This window comes from Eptatretus burgeri, chromosome 18, assembly GCF_056783735.1.
Source record: "Eptatretus burgeri isolate ZD-2024b chromosome 18, Ebu_testis_v1, whole genome shotgun sequence".
NCBI classification, from domain to species: Eukaryota; Metazoa; Chordata; class Myxini; order Myxiniformes; family Myxinidae; genus Eptatretus; species Eptatretus burgeri.
The window spans coordinates 3,014,501-3,037,000 of NC_140978.1; the positions used below are offsets into that span (position 1 = coordinate 3,014,501).

Below are 22,500 nucleotides of genomic sequence, written 5' to 3' on the forward strand. Positions count from 1 at the left end.
AAAGGACTATATTAATTTATGATGTCGTATGCATCCATCCGGTTTCTCATTAAAAAGTTTTACAAGGCAGACTCTACCGAGAACTGTCATTGTGACTTTTTTGTTTCAAAATGGAGGCATTTGTGGTGATTCTTCCTGAAATACTTTTAAGATATTGAGTTGAGTTGTTTTTAAATTGTTATAATAATTCCAATTGTAAAAGTGATCGGATTGGTGTCTGGAAATCTCCACATCCTTTCCCGTGTTGTTATTTTTTATTTGTCTGTTTATCATTTCGTTCCATTCAGTTGTGTGTAGTGAGCATAATCACTTCTTGGGAACATGACTTAAATGTCATAATCGTGTAAATTGCTTTACTCAAAAGCACTATACAGTTTGCAATGTGATTGTTTTATTTTTATTTAAGATGCTATGCAATTTAGATTATTGTACATTTAGACCGGGAGCCCGGAGCCCTGAGCTCAAATGAACGAGGTACTTATATCTGAGCACAGGGGCATGAATAGAGTATCAAAAGACATATAGAAAGTTATTTCAGCTGGGTACCACCCTCTGCATAAGGACCCTGGTAAACCTCCAAAGGGGTCCTTAAAATTGGCTAGATCAAACATTGGAAGTACCAGTTGGTATCACTTCCATATGATGCATATGACCAACCTTACAACAAAACCACATGTGACAGACATGCCTACTACTGCAAAAGGCCCCCCAGAAGCCCAAACAAAGGCCCCCAAAAAAGGGGGCGAGCTCAAACATTGGAGGTACTAGATAAAACTAGTTTTAAAATCATATATGCATCCCACAGAGTGTAAAATGTTCATTACCAGATAAATTGTCTGCTGCATTGGCCCTACCAGAACCCCCAAAAGTAAGCCCTTAAGACCCTTGATACAACTGGTCTGGCTCAAACATTGGAGGTACTAGAAAAAACCAGGTTTAAATTCATATATACATTCTACAGAGTGTAAAATGTCCATTACCAGACAAATTGTCTGCTGCATTGGCCCTACCAGAACCCCCAAAAGTGAGCTCTAAAAAGGGTAAAACATTACAGTAGACCAAAAATACACAATTGGCATAATTTTGTACATTATGCTTGCACACCATTACCGTAGGAAACATTTATGTTTAACAATTTAACAAAAGAACTACAAAATACTAATAAGCCTACTGGTATCACACTATGAACCAGTAAACTCGGAAAAACTACAGGCTCATATTGTACTGAAACACTCGGAAATATATGAAGACATAAATAGTTCTAATGTTTCCTAACTTCTCCGAACAGGAGATGTTATATTAGGAGAGGTCAGGGAACATTAGAACTGTTATTACTTCCAAAGATTTCCGAGTTCGGAGATGTTAGGAGAACTTCTCAGAGAAGAAGTTAGAGATCCAGAAGGGTCACCAAAGCTGGATGGAGGTCATGTTTTCACCCCTGTCTGTCTGTAAACAGAATATCTCAAAAAGTTATAGACAGATTGATACAAAACTTGGTGGACAGGTTGGTTGTGTGACAAGGATGAATTGATTCGATTTTGGTGACGATCCAGATACAGATCTGGATACGATAAATTTTTTTTTAAGTGTTTTTTTCACTTTAAGAGGTGGGGCTAAAAACGATATTTCAAAAGGTTGTGGACAGATTATGACAGAACTTGGTGGATGAGTTGGGTAGGTGATAAGAACAAGCCGATTAGAAGTTGGTTGAGGTCTGGATACAGATCCAACCCATCAGTGGAATAGAAAATGTAAAATGTTTAACCTGGCATTAATATGCACTCTGCCAAGTGCCAATTCCAATTATATGGGTCCATCTACTTCTGAGATTTATATAATGTTGTCTTGTTTATTAAATTATTTACATTCCTTAAGGCTGCCAAAGTGCGTGTCAGTTCCTGCCAACTCTGCCACCAAAACCAGTTTGGATTGTTGAGAGTCCCTGGAGGATGAAATTGGTGTCAATTCTAATATTTATAACTGATGTGATTTACACCAGAACGATAAATACCACTAAAGCATGATCCTTCTTTAATCCATTAATCTGCAGAGGAATCTCCACCACGTTTGGTGTCAGCGCCAGCTGTGGCTATTGTGTAGTTTAATGCTTGATGTGTGGGTTGTACAATAGACAATACATTCAAAAGTGGGAACATTTTTCTCGCACATCCTTTCTATTCACTTTCTGCTGTAAGAAAAAGAGTTCTTAACTTCAAAGAATGTATCTCTTTTTCATCATTGTTAATATTTTTCTTGTCTGCTATGATAACTTTATTTTATGCTATAATATTTAAATGCAAGGTGCATTAATTGCATTTTTCGTTTTTTTGTAAAGAATGTCAAAGGTCCTAGAGTGTCCAGATCAAAGAATGGATGAGGAAGTAAAATAACAAAAGGAAGAGTAAAAAGTGAGCATGCGGGGTCTTTGGGAGGACACAGGGGGTAAACAATATGGATAGAGCCACAAACTCTCACTGGACATTTGGAAAGAGGTGGGCTTGGGTCAGGTATGAGAACATAGGACGAAGCAGCACGTCACTGCATCCACTAAATGTCGGTACTCCAGGGGCTCCATTTGGCCACCCCCCAGGCAGATGCCAAGCCCATTCCCATCAACTTCAGATGCTGATAAACCTGCTGCAACCATGAGGAATATGGTTGGCCCGTTGGCCTCCTCCAGTCATGAGGCTCCACTTACTGAGAGAATCTGGTGAGCAGGAAAACGAGCCACATGTCCATACAGCAATAGCTGATGATCACGGATGACACTGCAACCAAATCTCAGGTGAGTCTCTCTCAGAAACCACTCATTGGACACATTCTGGCCAGCGAAAGCCAAGGATTCTCTAAAGAGATCTCATACTGAAGGAGATAAGTCTCCATCTCAGATCCTTAGTCAGAGTCCAAGTTCCACATCCGTAGAGCAAGATTGGAAGGACCAAGGACTTTGACTCATACTTTCCTCCTCCTGCATAGGTATCGACAGCACCATACCCCATGATCCAGTGAATCTATGCCTCCCCAGGCCCAACCCAGAGTCTATCGACCTCTGGCTCACAACACATGGAGACATGAATATCATTGCCAATGTAAGTGAATCTCTCTGGGATCTTGACATCCTTACGACAAACATATACAGACAAGACAGCAGCATCCAAGATATCAATGAAAGGCTGGATCTTTGTTTTGACCGAGGAAACCCATAATCCCAGTGGGTTCTACTCCTCATTCAGTGCCTCGACATGCCCCATAAGGAGATCCAGCATCTCTGAAAAGATGACTCCATCATCTGCGATATCAAAGTCAGAGATCCTGACATTCCCAAATAATACACAGCAGCTTGATCTCTCCAACATCCTACTCAGAATCCAGTACAGAAAAGCACTGAAAAGTTTTGGGGCCAGTACACACCCCTGAAAAACTCCAATAACAACTGGAAATAAGTTGGAAATGGAATGACTACACCTCAAAGCACTTTCAGTACCAGAGCATAGTTCAGAAATCAGATTGATCTGTTTTTGTGGCAACCCAGAAAGACCAAGAATCCTCCAGAGGGCATCCCGATTCACTGAATTGAACGCTTTGTGTAGATAAACATAGGCTGCAAACAGCCCCTGCCCCTGCCGAAACTCTCGTCTGCATTTGGTGAGGACCAGAAGAGCAAGGATACGGTTAATCGTTGACCTATTTGGTGGAAAGCCTGACTGCTCTGTTCACTGATGCGAAAGCAGATGGTGGCGAACCCGATCAAGAATTATCCGAACAAATACCTTGCCCGGCACTGAAAGTCGCATCACCCCTCGGTAGTTGTGGCACTCCTGGTGATCACCCTTACTTTTCTAGAGAGGGACAACAACAAAGCCCCTCTTCCAGTCAGTTGGGATGATGCCTGTGCTCCAAACAGAGCACGTAACTGCATGCAATGACATGAGTACAGCATTTCCACCAGCCTTGAAAAGTTCAGTATGGATTCCACAGATCCCAGGAGCTTTATCCCCTTTCAACTAGTCAACCACAGCTTGCGTTTCCACAAACAAAGGTGGTTGACAGTTGATTTGAGGGTCAGCAATAGGGATAGTTTTACCCCTGACATCCAACTCATAGGGATAGTTATACCACTGACGTCCGCAGACACAGTTGGGCACTAGATATAGATTGTCGTTGGCTCAGAAGGATCTCCTCTGCCCTTTGACAGGTTTTGGTATGAATCCTACTGGGTGTCCATATTCAAACACCATCCTCACCAGGAAACCGGGTGGGGGAGACGGTTGAGTCACTGACAACCCGACCATGGAACAGGTTAGTACAGGTTTACATGATACCTGCAGCAAGTCACAGATCTGATCTGGCTTGACCTTATAATAAATTCAATCTTGAGATTGGCCAAATGTTGTTTCCTGGCTCTTCTGAGAGTGGACACATTTGTCCCAGGCTTTGTGGAATGGTCCAAGGCTGCCTTTGGTCAGATTTGCCATCCAATAAGAGAAGGCAAGTTGTTTCAAGGCAACTGCCTCACCACAGAATTTGGTGCATCATGGGTTGAAGAGGGAAGGGTATGACTGCTGTGGAGGAAAACTTCCTATTTGAATATGGATATATTGTGGATTTATTATGTATGCACTGCTTACTCAATGTATACGCATTATAGTCAATTGTTTCTGTTTAACTCGTGCACATGTCAATTACTATTTGAATTGCTGACATGTATTCATTTCTTCTGTAACCCATTTAATTGGAACCTATACAGTCAAACATTTTGTATTTACTGAGCCTTGTAACCTGATGCTTTACTTCCGTCTATCTCCATATATATATATATATATATATATATATATATATATATATATATATATATATATATATATATATATATATATATATATATATATATATATATATATATATATATATATATATATATATATATATATATATATATATATATATATATATATATATATATATATATATATATATATATATATATATATATATATATATATATATATATATATATATATATATATATATATATATCCTGGTGTTGGCGCAGTGGTAAGGGCAGCGGCTTGGGATCCAAAAGGTCCTGAGTTCAAGCCCCGTTGGGCCACTGGATTAATACACCAGGGGGTTGACTCAGCCTGTCATCCTTCCGAGGTTGACGAAATGAGTACCAGTATACTGGGCCGATGTATACCCCGGTTAAAATAGGTGTGCCATATCCCTGTGTCGTAAGAGGCGACCAGGGTTGCGTCAGGAAGGGCATTCAGCGTAAAACATGTGCCAAAATCACAATGCGGATCATACAGAAGATCCGCTGTGGCGACCCCGAACGGGAGCAGCCGAAAGAAGATATATATATATATATATATATATATATATATATATATATATATATATATATATATATATATATCTTTTTATATCTCTCTATATCTCTCTATATCTTTTTATATCTCTATATATACAGTAATACCTTGACATACGAGTTTAATTTCGTTCTGTGCCCTAGCTCGTAACTCGGTTTGCTCATATATCAAAACAATTTTCCCAATTGAAATTAATTAAAATACCATTAATCAGTTCCATCCCCCCAAAAAACACCCTAATTTCTTTGTTACGTAGTTTTAAAAATGAGAAATGTATTTATAAATAATAAATAATTAATACAAAACATAATACAAAGATAATAAAATAGAATATAAATAAATAAACTGGTTTAATAAAGTGCATTTACCTTGGAGATGAGACGACTTCAGCTTACGGAAGATTCTGGTGGAGGTGGCGGCAGTGGTGGAGGTGGTGGTGGAGGAGATTTGAAGGTCTCATCACACTTTATCGCTAAACGTAATTGATACAATTTTTTTTTACATTTTATTTTTTTCTTATTCCGTTTGCCGTTACACTTAATTGCTACAATTTTTTTTACTAATTAATTGCTACAATTTAAATTTATTACTACGGTACGACCCTACTCAACGAGATAACCAAGAGAACTGAACGAGTGAGTGGCGGGAGATGCGTGAAAAGGCGGGAGATGCGTGAGTTCGCTTGCTTGGCTGCGCGCGTCTCAAAGCTCGCTCCACTCGTAACTCGGATCTAGACTCGTAACACATAGCAAAAAATCGTCCGAGCAACGGCTCGTAACTCGGAATACTCGTAAGTCAGTGCGTTCGTATGTCAAGGTATATATATATATATTCTCTCTCTCTCTCTCTCTCTCTCTCTCTCTCTCTCTCTCTCTCTCTCTCTCTCTCTCTCTCTCTCTCTCTTTCTCTCTCTCTCTCTCTCTCTCTCTCTCTCTCTCTATATATATATATATATATATATATATATATATATATATATATATATTTACTTCCATCCACCCCCCACTCCTTTCTCTGTCTCTTGTTAGTCTCAAATTGTAGTTCCTGTCATCTGGTTCTGTTGACAGGCCTTTCCAAAGATCTATGTAACCACCTTTGCCCAGTATCGTAAGACTTTGGGAGATGTTTTCCTCATGTTAAAACTAGCCTAGTCAAAGTCAGTTATAAGTCGTCATGACCCAACTCCCCTCCTTCTCTTTGTTCTCTGTCCTTCTCCCCAACTCTCCCCTTCGACATGTATATGTATATATATATATATATATGTATATATATATATATATATATATATATATATATATATATATACATATATATATAAAATATGTAAACTCAACTTGAGCGAAGAACATTGCGTGGCTGTCATTCGATGCTCTGTCCACTCCGTGATATCGTGAATAAACATTCTCTGATTGAATGTACTTACCTTGTGGACATTGGATATTGTGAGTTGCAATTGAATAACAGGAGTTGCTTTGAAAATTAAGAGTTCCACAACAATTTGGTGCCATGACTCGGATTGTACTGGTCCCTGGAGAGCATAGCCCACGGTCCGGAGTAACGGTGAACACTGGCTACAAACTAAAGGTAAGCTGAGAGCGTTCGCCCTCATCCCTCATCGGGGGGCTTTGCCTTAATGGGAGATGTACTTGAACAAAGGAAAGAACACATCAGAGAATCCTAGGAGGCCACTCGAGGCCCTTCGGGCCGTTCGTCCATATACAAGTTGATTTTATCCAATTGCAAAAGTGTTGTGGGCATGAGTTTGTTTTGGTCGACGTGGATTTATTCACAAAATGGGTTGAAGCTTACCCCTGTAGAAAAGCAGATGCTATTACTGGGGTTAAACTGTTGATGAAGGAGTTTGTGTGTAGATTTGGGATACCCTGTAAAATCTCTCGTGATCAAGGAACTCATTTTACAGCCGCAGTGGTGAAGGAGTTATGTAGGGTTTTGCAAATCAAACCGCACCTCCACTATCCTTACTATCCACATTCTGCTGGGGCAGTAGAAAGGCAGAATGGGTTTCTAAAGAACAAGTTGGCTAAAATTTGTGAACAGACTGGGTTGAAGTGGCCAGAGGCACTCCCCATTGCCATAACAATGAGGTCGACCCCAAATCAGAAAACTGGTTCGTCTCCACACGAGGTTCTAATGGGAAGGCCCATGAGGACACAGCACTCGCATCCACTCTCCGTAAAAGAAATGAATGTGCAGCAAATGGACGACACACTATTGACCTGTTGTATCACCTTGAATCATGCTGTGAGGGGCTTCTATGCACAGGTGAAGCAAGCCGTGCCCGAGCCAGCCACCTCTGATCATCACTACTTCAAGCCTGGCGTCCTGGTCTATGTGAGGATTTCTAAAAGAAAGAACTCTCTCCAAACACGGTGGTGTGGGCCATTTTTGATACTGCTAACTACTCACACAGCCGTGAAGTGTAGAGGGAGAGCAGCATGGATTCACGCCTCACATTGCAAGCTGATACACTGCCCGAAAGACCCCGAGACCATTGCGTGGCTTTCATTCGATGTTCTGTCCACTCAGTGATATTGCGAATAAACATTCTCTGATTGAATGTACTTTCCTTGTGGATATTGGATATTGTGATTTTCAATTGAGTAACAGGAGTTGCTTTGAAAATGAAGAGTTCCGCAACACTGCTGAAGGTGAAAAGGAATGGAGTTAACATGAGGGCAGCAGATATTTTTCTTAGGCAAGTTTTAAGTGTTTAGTTGATGTTTTCTTCAGCTGAAATTTATATTTAACTTTCATGTTGCTTCTACCATTACAACATAAGGCCACACTGATAATTAAGGTCCAGAGATAGTCGGTAATACTTTAAAAAGAGGTTTAAAATAATCATATAATGCGTTTTCATTCCCAGTGTTGACAGCTGAAGTGATCAAGCAGGGTGATTGAAAAGTGTATCAGCTTTGAAAGACTAAAATCTAGCAAATACTAAGTGGATGTTTTAAAATGCTAACATGATCTTCACAATTTATGAACAAGGTTAATCATACTACTGCCTGGCTGGGGAGATGTGGTTTAGTGTAGTATTATCACAGCATTATGAAAATACATAACAATGACAGTGAAGGCTCAAACGATTCAAGCAGGTTTATTAAAATTAAGTAATGAACGAAATTGGTTTCGGTTGTAATACAAATATGGCATTTATGAGATGAAATGCTGCACTAGGTATTCAGGAACATATGCTTCCCAACCAGGAGATGGAAAAAATGATTTTTGGTGCAATTTTACAAGTTAATCAATATCGACAATAAAAAATAAATTTGTCTGGAATATCATTGGTTTTATCATAAGTATTGAATATTTTTCACTTGAAATTGTCCACTACATATACCATGTTGGCTTAATGGTTAGGGTGCTGGGCTTGGGATCCGAAGGTCGTGAGTTCAAATCTTGCTCAGCTCTTGAATTAATACCGGGTGGGGTTAACTCGACCTGTCATATTTCCGAGATCGGCAAAATGAGTGCCAGCATGCTGGTATACGGTGTTGGAGTGGTGACCCGTCCAGGATTGTGCCCAATAGCCAAGGAGACTGCTTAGGCAGCACCAACGCTCTGCACAGAGTATGCTCCCAATGGATGGATTGATACATACCATCAGCCAGAGACCTGTCACGCAAACATTCAGGATACCAAACATATAATGAGGACCAACTTTGCCCCACTTTTCCTGCCAGGGACACATTTCCTCACCTTACTCGACGTGTTGTCTTAAACGCCTAGCTACCCCGTGCATACGAAACTAAATGCAGGATTAAGCAATTGGTTCATGTATGTCTGTCCATCTTATCAGTTTATGATCTTCAGTTTATAATCGAGGAACAACTTCTTTAAATTGAATCTTATATTTTGAATACGAATTGGAACATGAATGGGAAGACAAATCTGCCATTTTACCCAACTTTTTCTCTGCATTCATCCCAACCACACATGCAGAGGGAGGAATGACAATCTTGTTACCTGCCTGGGAGGTTTTATACTCTGTCTGCCTGCCTGGCAGTCAAACAAAATTGAAAATCATTTCAAACAGGAAACTCACTGTTTTGAAGGATATTGTAAAGGACACAAACAACAGGCACCAACAACTAATGTAATGTGTTAGATAGGGTGATGTAAATAGACGCTGGGTAAAATGGCGGTAAAACCCAGAATTTATTTATTTGTACACCTTTTGCAATCTTTATTTCATATAAATTGAATTATGAACTTGAACACTGTGGAACACAAATCGCCTTCTAAATACTCCCAAACCCCTTATGTTTAGCAGTACTTGAATATGTTAAATAAGGTGGTTTTTTTATGGTGGTGTGTAATGGTGGTGTGTAATGGTGGTGAACAAGACTACTTCATAGCGCTGAACTTCCGGATTTTTAATGATCTTTAAAATCATTTTTGTATAAGAATTGAAGAATATACTTGAATACTGCGTGGCGTATCATGTTCTCTGAATTGTATAATTACATATGACATCGATAATGCCATAAAAAAATATCCTTTCAGCTTTTTGTTTTGGTGATACAGTGAAAATGGTAATTTTTAAACACTCTCACAACCACTGATTAAAACAAAGACATACTCACTTGATTAATCAAACATATTAAAAGATTATTACAATGGAAATATAAGGAGCTAAGTAAAGCATGTGTCTGCACTTTATGAAATGCATGCTCAAAGTAAAAATAAAAATAAAAATCCTACCGATGTGCGAAGGAAGGGGCTCAAAGATGGCATTTATAATATGAAATAGCCAAAGTCTAGAAACGAATGAAACCCTTTAGAACATTCCAGAATTACATCTTAGAGCCCTTTAAAATGAACCACTGTGGGTTCGAAAGTTTCTTCTTCATTTTTTTATGGACAGATGGAATGAAGGACATGCCCAAATATTGAAGCGGCTTCACCGCTTTAAACAACAATAATATTGTTAATTCAAGCGGCTTCACCAAGTTCGAACATGAGCGGAAGCACTCGGGTTCCTCCCAAACACCCGGTCCTGAGGCCGCCGGTCACGGATAACTCTGCACACCGACAGGTTGCTAAGCAATCACAAGCACTGATTGGTACCAGCAATCCTGGTAGGGTTCGCAAAACTTTGCGTGTTACCATTTCCAGTGGATTGGCAGCATCAAAGGGGGGTCTAATGCCCTCAATGCGTACTCAAGGTAACTTATCATATCAGGTGCAGCTGAGCGGAGCTGCCAAGTATGCACTGGCTAATAAGAGCAAATTAGTGGGGCAGAACTTCCTGGCTAACCTGTGTGTGGACTATGCTGAATCAATGGAGGAAAAGACAGGATGAGCTGGGTACATTTATAATATAAGCAATTTATTATACAACAAGTGAAATGCAAATATCTACAAAAAGGACAATAGAAGACAGTGCAGAGCTAATGCGATACAAGGAACTTCTACAATCTTATTTACACAAACACGACAGACGCCATCAGACACACACACAAACACACCCAAGGAAAATAGAGTAAAGAAAGACAGAGGAAGTACGAGGTGTTGATGACCTCTATGGAACCTGGCATGGCCAACGGACCCATGCTTCCCAGTCGCTGAGGAGGGGGAGGGGGGAAGAAAACTGTGGGTGTCTGAAGTGCTGAGTGAGGAGCATGCAAATGAGGTGCAATGAAATGCAGGTGGGTGCAGAGAAGGAAAAATGAGAAGAGGTGCGTGTCAGTAGCATTGCTCTTTTAGGTCTTGTGCGTCCACAACAAATGAGACAGAGGATAAGAGACAGAACATGTGAGAGGAAAGCTTAATAATGACATGTGGGGATGTCTGTAAATGTAAATTCTAATGGTCTATGATCAGTCTGGCATTCCGCCTACTCGTCCACCCAGTGCTCCACTCCACATACTCCATTTCCACCTTCCTCCTTGTGCCACTAATCAAGCCATTACTCTTTCCTCTTCACCCAACACCGAGACCTCAGAAACTACCACTGACTTTAAACCAACCACTCACCACTCAACCACTTCTCAACTCCATTTCACTACTCTGCAGTGTGTGTATAGACTTTTGGCAAGGGAGGAGCCAAAAGTTGAATCAGGATGATCAGTAAACATTTCCCAGTGCCTCCATTGGTGCATGGATACTTTCCCAAGAAGTAGCCCCGCCCCTGCGAGGCTCCAATGCTAAAAATGGGCTAATTTCCCCCTGAACTCGGTCATGCGACGGAGCTCTGAGATCAACATGGAATGCACATTTCTGGGAGTGCTTTCCCGGCCATGAACATGTGCTGGGTACCAAATGCGATCATGATTGAGTGGAGCGCCAAGGCCATTCAAACAATGTTGAATGGATTACAGCGCATACTTGCACTTCGAGCTCAATGCCAAAACGTTCTGAACAAAAGCACCCGCCATGGTAGGTCAGTCACATCCCTGGTTCCCCGATATCCTCAAAGGACAGTGGTGAGTATCTGGGGTGCTGACTGTGGGTGTGGCATTTGTAGTGGTTGTGGTGAGGTAGTTGAAGCATTTGGAGCAGTTGTGGTGGGGTGGTTGAAGTGTTTGTGGTGAGGTTGGCAAGTGTAGTTTATTGTGGGGATTTTTAGGAAGGTGTTGTGGTGGTCGTATGAAAGTTGTAGTGTTGTGGTTTGAGTACGGAGAAGGTTGAAACAAAATGTCCGTTGGGGAATGGCACGTGCTTTGAACGGGCTTTTGGTGGAATATGCTAATTAAGCTGTCTGTTAACATGCGTGCATGCTTGCATGAAGGATAAGTCATGTGTGTGAAGTAGAGTAAATAAAATAGATAAAGGAATAGAGGATGGAATTAAAGACCTGCCAAAAAGCCCTCGCAACACATTTTGTCCCATATACCCACTGGGCATGAGGTAAGGGTGAACAAAAACGAATAATAATGAAATAACTGCCTGTGGACTGACTGCTATATGTTGGATGCATTTGCTTTGGTGGGGGGGGGGGGTGCTGGCTTCACAGAACCACAACAATATGTATTGAGATAATCTTTTAGTACATGTTTGAATATTGTATTGTGCTTAATTCAATTACATCTTAGTCTTTGCATTTTTTTTTTATATTTTTTTGATTGTTACCTCCGCCCACCGAAGAGGGATGGAGGTTATGTTTTTTCATCCCCATCTGTCTGTCTGTTTGTCTGCAGGATATCTCAAAAAGTTGTAGACGGACTCGGATGAAATTTGGTGGAGAGGTTTGGTGTGTGACAAGGATGAAGTAATTCGATTTTGGTGAAAATCCAAATCCGGATCCGGGCAGAGGTATGCGTTCTACCGAGTGCCCTATTAGTTTTGCCTGTTTTGTTTGACGTTTATTCACATTCTCCTGATTGATTGCCATTAAGGTACAATAGCTGTTTCTATCACAGCGCAAGTACTACTCAAAACAAGGAGCTTCATGGGTTGAAACAAAAATATATATAAATTTATCATCACGTCTATATTTTCAGTTCATTGTGTGTATGTGGGTGTATGTGTATGCATGTACGTGTGTGCCTGAGTGTGTGTGCCCATGTGCTTGTGCGTTTTCAGATTTCCAAAGAATTATATTAATGTTTGATACTTCTTGTCCATTTTTATTATTGCCTATTTGTGATGCACATCTTGTGGTTGCAGTATCACTTCTATATAAAGTCGGTGAAGGAGCGTTGGTGTAACCACTCGGCAGATCGTATTCCACGGAGCATAACTTCAATATGTAAAACTATTATTCATTGTATACACAGTTGTTAACTCTATTTTGGGGCTTCCCGAGCAGTTGTAAAGTTCACCAATAGGCCTATCATGCAATCGTGAAACCTATGGGTCGCTGACTCCACGAGAAACAGTACGTTATACACAAATCACCCTGGTATAATTATCCATGTACGCAGCATGGCGACGAATGCAGTGCCAAAGCAAAAATAATAACCATTATTCCAGCCTTCCCTGCTGAACAAAAGCACCTCCAGAGGATAGACCAAGTCGGCTGCCGAGAGTAAAGAGAAGTATATGATTTTTATGTGCATGCTCCAATTTACCAACACATGCAAAAACATTAGCATGCTATTAGTCTCCCTGCAGGCTAAGTTATGGAGATTAGACTGAGGTTGCAGTGTCAGCATCAGGAACCGACTCTACATGCACACTCAGTAGGACGTTAGATCGATAGCGACTAACCTTCCAGGCACCTTAACACCACCCCTGGAGTAACTGAAACATCATCAGAAAAGCCTCCCTCTACTGTTTTCTCTCCCAACTTACTTGAAAGGAAACTCATTTCTGCACACAAACTCAAACCTACATTTTATTCCACTCATTTGTAACAGGATTACTCAACTGCAGTTTGATTCAGACAGAAAAAGGATAATGTTGATATTTATTCACCTCTTCATGGTCATTGTTGCATGGGGAAAAGGGTGAATGATTTTACTCAAATGCTACAGTTTAAATGTGCATGCATAAGAACAGATTGATTATCATTATTGGCTTTCTTAAACACTTTTTATATCCCTGACACATATTTATTTTTTTCTGTGAACATCTTATCTGAAACGTCTTTGGTGATGGCGTAGGCTTGGAACTGAATTCTATACAACATCGAGGCTCATGGAAGGGCATAGTGAGCGAGGGTAAAGAGTCAAGGAACTGTCAATGGGGGCAGTGGGGGGCATATTTTGAATCAACAAACAGCACCAATTGAAGGAAGCATGCACAAAAAGTTCCCACTGAATACTTTATCTCATAACTCAAAATTAAACTTAAATTCAACTGAGAAATTCAGGAGCACAAATGGAGCTCGAAAGCATCTCACAAATGCAAAGTCTCTCCGTGTCTGCTTTGAACTCATACTAAACTTGACGAAAACGACAGTTAAAAAAAATTGTACATTATATTCTTTTATGTTCTCCACAATCTCATAATAAAGGTTTGTTGAAGATTTCATGACAAAAGCTCAATTGGTAAAAATGTTACGGTCTGGACTTACACACTGAATCTCAATGGTAAAGAAGGATTTTGATTAAAATATTTATGGCTGGTCTACAATTCAATGATGTCGTCATCCATAAAATCCCCTATCCCCCCATTGGCAGTAGAATGAGATGTGCCAAGTTTCAAATTTTTCAGATATAATGTTTTATCTTTTTGCATTTAATCCAACATGGCTGCCATAACATGTAACCTGTGACGTCACATTTATCATTAAAATATGCTCCATGGAGGGTCGCTACTACTCTGAAAATTTTTTTGTCAATTGGATAAGTGGTTTCTGAGAAAAATATTTTTAAAATAATAGAGCAAAAAAGGGCCAAAAATAATAAAAATGGCCGAAGAACAACAACAATTATAATAATAATGAAAATTATTTCAACAAAATTATTAATTTGTCTTCTCCATATTCTCATAATAAAGCTTTGTTCGAAATTTGATGAAAAAAGCTCCAACGGTAAAAAAAAAAATGTTGCAGCCCGGCCAAACACGGAAGTGACGGTAAAACCCCATCTCCCGCTGCATGGGGGAAAGGATAACTAGACTGTCACTCGGTAGAGTACATACCTCCACCAGGCTGAACAGTTTACGTTTTCTATCCCACTGATAGACCGGATCTGGATCAAGACTTTAACCAAAATTTAATTGGCTTGTTCTTTTCAGCGAACCAACTCACCCACCAAGTTTTGTCATCATCCACAACTTTTTCAAATATCATGCTATATGTCGTTTTTGGCCCCATCTCTCAATGATGAAGAATCACTTAAAAAAAATTTTAATCCTCGGATCCGGTTCCAGATCGTCACCAAAATCGAATCAATTTGTGCTTGGCAGACACCCAAGCTATCATTGAGGTTTCATCCAAATCCATCGATAACTTTTTGAGACAGCGTGCTTCCAGACAAACAGACAGAAAGACCAACAGGAGTGAAAACATCACCACCTCCTTCAGTGGTGGAGGTAAAGAGGCAAGACCTACTGATTGTAAACTCCAACTATTTATTAAATGCTTCAACAATTACTCATATTTGTGTATTCATAACACAAATACTTTACATATGTATATATATATATATATATATATATATATATATATATATATATATATATATATATATATATATATATATATATATTTTTTTTTTTGTTACGGCCATGCGTACCGAGTGTATGATGAGAGGGTTAATCCTCATTTCTCCTCGGAAGAGCCGGACCTGTGGCCACTGCTCACAATTAACTTTGTGGTATGGTAGGTTGCTTAACAACCACAAACGCCAATCAGTTAACCACAAGTTCCAGTGTCCACCGTCTAATTTTCCGTTAAACTAGACATCACGTGGCCTCCTGACCAGGGAGCGCACCCTCGGCGATGCACCAACCTTGTCTTGATTAAACCCTAAGTAAGGAAGCCGAGCGTTTACTGCTGGTGCACACTGACTGTGACAGGTTAGTTAGTTTGGGAATTACATCCCAATCTGTATAGGATCGGACAATGCTGGATCAATGGAACTAAAGGACAAGCACAGACAGGATGAAACATCAACAAGGAATTTATTATTCAGAAATATAAATAAACTGAAGAACTTTCTATTTTCATGTGGTGTTAATGGATGAATTCAAATCTATCAAAATAAAGAATTCAAATAAATAAAGAATTCAACAGGCATTGATAAAAAAATAGACAAAGAGCAGATGCTTATCACTATGCCTTACTTAACAATTAAACACTAGACATGGGCACCCAGCAGAGCATTCAGGGGTGAAATAAATTTTGTATCGGCTTACCTTGGCAGAAGTCATCGTGCATCCAATAAAATGTCCCAAAATGTGTGAGCGAGCCTTGGTCTGCTGCCAGCACCCTTCCTCGCCATGCACCCACCCGCAAATAGAATCGAACACCATTCAACGTCACGTCATCACCCCCAGGAACCAGGGACGCCAAGAATCAGGTACGCCATGAATTAGGTATACCAAGAACCAGGTGCGCCAAGAGCAGGTACCAAGCAGAATCAGTAGGAATGCTCCAACCATCTCCAACCATCAGGATCTATCAGGAGCCAGAAACAACGGGCAGCTGTAACTCACAGTTAGGAGCTGTAAGAAACCATCACCAATGGCCAGCATCTGTAAGGAACTGTCTCCAACCATTGGGAGCTAACAGGAGCTGTAACCAACGGACAGCTGCAAGGAGCTGTTAGCAATGGTCGGAAACTGTCAGGAGCTATCAAGAACTGTCAGGAAGGCGGTCCTCCCGTCCTTTTTAGAGGCGAACAGTGCAGGCGGAGCCTCAGGAAGACTTCAGGGAAATCCTGACATTGGGACTGACTCAATCGGTCAACTTCCCGACTCGGATCTCAACCAATGATACTCCATCTCTTCTGGATCTGATTGACAAGGACGTGGTCAGAAGAACCGATTGGAGCAGAGGACGAGCATGCAGATATTGTCAGGGAAATTTGTCAAAGTGGACATGTCTCTGGCTATTATCAGAGAACCACCTCACCGCCGTCGAGTCTGGCATTTCATTCAAGCTGACTGGCAGGGTCTCCAAGCAGCGATCAAACTTAGAAACTGGTCTCCTGTCGCTACTTTCTCCAACATCAACTAATCCTGGGAAATCCTTCAAAGAAACTTGCTCTCCCTCATGCACAGATTTATCCCCTCTCGTCTTCAGTTGTCCTACCCTTCCTCCCGCCCTTGGTTCACTGAAGCTTGTGACGAGGCAGTTGTCCTGAAACAACTTGCCTTTGCCTCATCGAAAGCAAACCCAACTGAGGGTAATCTCAGTTCCTTCCACAAAGCTCGGAACAAGTGTGTATCTACCCTCAGGAGAGACAGAAAACAACATCTTTCTCAGCTCACGTCTGAACTTTCAAACCTCTCTCCCTCCTCAAAATCCTGGTGGCATCTAATCAAATCTGTTTCTGGTGTATGCTCCCCCTCCATCCCCTCCCTTACCTCAAATGGCCGCACTGCTGATACCGCACGTGAAAAGGCTGAATGTCTAAACTCGGTGTTTGCAGCTAAATCTTGTGTCCAAAACCCATCGCTTTCTCTGCCCACCTTACCCAGTCACACCCAACTGTCCCTGGACTCTGTGTCCTTTTCTCCTGACAAGGTGGAGAGCTTGCTGTCAAACCTCGACTCAGATTCTGCAACCGGTCCAGAAGGCATCAGCCCATGTGTCCTAAAAACCTGCTCTTCTGCTCTTGTTCACCCTCTCTCTGTTCTATTCACCCTCTCATTTTCTCAAGGTAATCTGCCATCTGCTTGGAAATCAGCAAATATTACTGTCCTGTATAAATAAGGTGCAAAAACAGATCCCTGCAACTACAAACCAATCAGCCTTCTCCCAATCATCAGCAAGGTTATGGAATCCATCATTGCTTCAGACATTAAATCATTCCTCTTCTCCAATGGCTTGATTTCCGATTAGCAATTTGGTTTCAGACCAGGTCACTCCACCCTGGATATGCTGCTTCTGCTCTCCCATCAATGGATGGAGGTCCTCAATGCCAGACATGAAATCCGAGCCGTATCCCTGGACATATCACGTGCTTTTGACACGGTCTGGCACCCTGCCCTGCTCACCAAACTCTCTTCCCATGGTATTCAAGGCCATCTCCACTCATGGCTCGCAGACTTCCTCTCCTGTCTCAGTCAACATGTGGTCCTAAATGGAGTTCTTTCATCCCCTCTTCCTGTGCAGGCTGGAGTTCCTCAAGGTAGCGTTCTCTGCCCTGTTCTTTCTCTGCTTTTCATCAATGATCTCTCCGACTCTCTGGAAAATCCTCTTTATCTCTTTGCTGATGACTCCACTCTCTGCCGTACCATCAGTCATCCCTCAGCATGGCAAGCAGCAGCTTCTTCTCTCACTGCAGATCTGGGTAAAATCACAAACTGGTCCAACATGTGGAACATGTCTTTCAATCTGGACAAATCTCACACTCTCACTCTGTCTCTCTGAAAGGACAGTTTAGAACCTGCCACCCCTTTCCCATCCACCTTCTCAACAATCCTCTGGAACAAGTCCTTTATTTCAAGCTTCTGGGTCTCACTATCTGCCATGACCTTTCCTGGGAAAGCCACATTTCAAACCTCCCCTCCAAAGCCAGTCGCCGACTGGGAATCCTCCATCGTGCAAAGTCCTTCCTCGGCCAACCTGAGCTTCTGACCACTTAAAAAGCTTTTGTCCGCAGCCTGATGAAGTACTGCCCTCCCCTCTGGACTGGTGCTCCTGCCTCCCACCTTTCTTGGCTTCATGCTGTGGAAACCAAGGCATTTCGGATCATTGGCATCTCCCGCAATGAGGCTGAGTCTTTGGGCCTCTCACTCTCTCACCGCAGGCTGGTCAGTGGTCTTTTTGTCTTCTCGCCCCCCTCCCCCTGCTCTCTCTGCGATTTGTCCCCACCACATTTCCACAGGGCACTCAAGATCCGCCAACACCCCCATTCTGGTAAAACTAGAAAAATCACGAATCACTGCTCATCTTCACTCTTTCATTCCTCTTTTTCCCCGCCTTTTGAATAAACTCCCTCACTCTATTCAATCCCATTCTTCCCTCCAGGCCTTCAAAACAGCTGTTCACCACCACCTCTTGTCATCCCCCATCCAAATCCTCAATCTTTTCTACCCCTGATAATCCACCCAAACCCACCTCCTTCAAATTACCTGCTTTCCTTCCTGAAAGTCTCTGTAATGTCCATCTTGTATTCCCCATGTTCCCCACCGCATCCCTCTCCCTTCCACAGATCTCCTAATGTCTCTGTTCCCCACTGCTTTGTCCTTCCCACTCCCGCCGCTCTTGTCTCATGCCCCCTTGCTCTGCTTTGTGTGTTAGCTCTCACACGAGCCTCGACAAGGTATACAAAAAAAAATCCAGCTTGCCTATTGGCGCATCGTTGCACGTGACCTCCAATCGTCAATCTAGCGATCATCCTTTCCTCACCATCGAGTGAGCGCAACCTACAATCAACACAAGCCCAGTCAACGCCACCCTGCTTGGGGAACTGGACGAGTGCCAGAAAGCAGCCACCTGCTGGAATAACCAAGTGGGTGCGCGAAGCGCCCACAAAATGCTAATAGCGGCCACCGTTCCCCCCGTCCAGCCCGACATGAACAGGGGCCAGCCATCGTCCATGGAGGTGCCGAGTGGGGCACCAAACGTCGTTGGAGAAAGGCGGATGCCAGGCGTCGACTAAAGAGAGGTGGGTGTCGAACGTTAATGAAAGAGATGAGTGAGGAAAATGATCCACAGCCATATTTGACAGTCAGAATAACTGTTCAGGAAAAGCCTACTGTATATTTAAGCAAATGTCCTGTAAGTCTGAAGTGTAAATAAATCGTCCACCTCCAAGCCAATGTGTCCTGATGGAAAGGGGTAGAATGAGTTTCCGTTGGCCTAATGCCTTTCTTTCGCGTGCATGAACATGTTGGAAAGAGGAAAAGGCCATCCCATAAGAAAGGGAATCTGTTCTATTCCCTTCTCAATGCATCATAGAGTTAATGCATCCCTAAATGTTAGTATTTAGCTGCTTACACTTGTAATTCGGTGTCATTGCATCGGTCTTCAGCATAACAAACTTTTTTGTCATACTCTTATCACGCAAATATGACGAGCCTCACCTAATTTTATTCCCCCTTCAAACAAAATGTTTTTGTTTAATTTGGATGTCTCGTTCTAATCATTAATTTTACAGCACTTATACTTGAGCCTCTTGAGATTAACTTGGAATTTCAGTCGGTTGGTTGAGCATCCTTTGTGGAGTCAAAATTCAATGTGATGGAATCTTCATGGTATTTGCAATAATATATCCCAAAGCAATACTCAGGGCCTTCTTCAAATATGCTGATGGACTTGATAAATGACATAATTTACCCTTTCCATTACATTCAGTGAAATAACCTTCCACCTTTTTTAATTGGTCATTCATTCTAAGTCTTATGAGCTGGATTGCATTCCTCATAAGCCCCACTAATTCCTTTTTCCATTCTGAGCATTCATCATTGCGGCAAGATGTTCCTCATTCTCACTGAAAAGGTGCTCTGTGGACCTCCTCATAACACACGAGCTGACACTTCTTATGGAATTGGTTCCTCCACTGATGTATGCCGCTTGGGGTAATGGTTGCACTCTTGCTGAATTTCTATGTATTATCTGCATTTCCATCACACTGTCCCATTTTTCGGGCACCCGCAGAACCCTGCTTCCCCATAGCTGTTTTTGTGGGCTCCTCTCTGTATTGGACTCATTCATTCTTTGAAATTCCCATTGTTACAACCTTTACAACCAACTGCACATTTTTATGGAATATTGTCTTACTGAAGCTCCCTCTCTGTCTGTCGACTTTCAGGTACAGTACTTGCACCTGGAAAATAATGGGTTTCCAGGTAGTATGAACCAATAAGACAAAGCCAAGAGCTTCAACATTAATTGCCATACCTATTAATGATGTGATGTACAAATATTTTGGGTGATTCTGATGAACTCAAAGCTTCAATCCCCACAAATAGAGCAATAAAGTAATCGTGTGTCAAGTTTTTAAATCCTGCTCCAAACATGTCTGGATATGTCTCAGCAAACATTCAATATCACCCGTTAATTGCTGAAACTTCTGAGAAGCCATTTTCCTTGCATTAACTGAGTCCATTGTGCAGTGGCTCCATCTGCTGTGCCGTTCCAAGGAATAATTATAGGAAGGTACTTTACTACATTAACATCACTCAATTGAGAGCTTGGATATACATTTTACTCCAAGTTTCCCAAAATTCAGAATCACTGCTCACCTTCAATCATGTGTTCTTCTTTTTCCACCTGTGGAACCAACTTCCAGATTCTCTTCAATCTCATTCTTCCCTCCAAGTATTCAAGACAGCTGTTCACTACCATCTCGGATCATCCATCATCCAAAACTATGATCTTTTTTTACCACCTCTACCCCCCTCCCCCACCCACTCCCAAATCAACCTATTTCCAAATTTCCAGTTTTTCCTTCCTGAGAGTTTGCTTCTGTATCCATATTGTCCATCCTGTGCATCCTCATCCTCACCTCATCCTTCCGTCGTCTCCATTTATTCTGTCCCTCAACCCTGCTGTTGGTGTTTTCCCCCTCTCTTTCTACAGTTCCTTTTGCTCTTGCATCCTAATCCGTTCTGTGTTCTAGCACTTCTAAGTCTTGACTTTGTATTTACAAAAAAAAACTGTCCATTAAAGAAACCACCAATCCAGCAGATTTTTTTTCATTATCCGACCACTTATTTAACCTTGATGCACATTGAAATTGTGCCAAGATGCTTCCAGATATTCCTCTCCCCCCCTATCCCAAACACATCACATCACACAAAGGTGGGTTCACTTGTGCAGTCCTCACTACAGACTCCATCACTCACTCAACATGTGGTTCAGCGAAAGTTTCATGCAGCAACTCAAACTAGGTCTGGGACATATCATGTGTCTGTTTTTCTACCAAGACAACCTGTAATTTACTGTTTTTCCTCCATTTGCAGAGTTGATTCTCCAATATATTTTTGAGTAACTTTGTGTCACAACTAACAGCCTCTTTACATGTTTGTTTCTAACATAGTTCTCTCGCTTTTGTTCACCATTCTTCACCAAGTCAGCCAACTTATCCCCAACCACTGTTCTTCACCAATTCAGGCTCTTTTGCTTCAAGGAATCATTAATGCACAAAACACCAGATATTCCTCGATTCTCATGGCAATTAGCATACCTCGATCAACTTCTGTTGATTACATCCGTTTGCTCTACCTGTCTGCAGATGCAGATCGTCATGAGCCTTCACAAGCAAGACTAGTTCTTCATTGTATCCCCAACCATTTCTTTCACTTTTTATTTATTTCTTCCAAACTCAGCATCTTTTTAAAATAACCCTAAAACATACCATCTCCTTTCTCTGTCTTCTTTACAAATTGCACAACCAACGTTTTATTCATACTTCCAAATTAATAAATTGTCCCAACATATCTTTCCTTAGCTACTCTCCAATTTTATCAACTCTCCTAAATCAGTTCCCCTTACCTTCTCAGTCAGCACAGTCATTTTCACATTTGTGGTTTCTGCATTTATACCTTCAAGCATGTTAGACATGTTTATATTTTCAACATCCATACTTCATTTGAG

At 41.4% G+C, this 22,500-nt stretch overlaps 1 long non-coding RNA gene across 3 annotated transcripts in view; it reads right to left on the reverse strand.

Moving 5' to 3' along the window:
- The window catches only part of LOC147008477 (uncharacterized), a 40,443-nt gene that overhangs the window by 1,325 nt on the left and 16,618 nt on the right, over nt 1-22,500 (reverse strand). Inside the window, exons 5-6 of one of the 3 annotated variants that reach the window (XR_015053226.1) lie at nt 16,146-16,407; nt 8,488-9,011 (exon numbers count right to left, since the gene is read on the reverse strand). This is a non-coding gene — a long non-coding RNA (uncharacterized LOC147008477). Of the gene's footprint in view, nt 1-8,487; nt 9,012-12,777; nt 14,019-16,145; nt 16,408-22,500 lie in introns of those variants that run through there. The other 2 variants (XR_015053228.1, XR_015053227.1) reach the window with 2 other exon arrangements.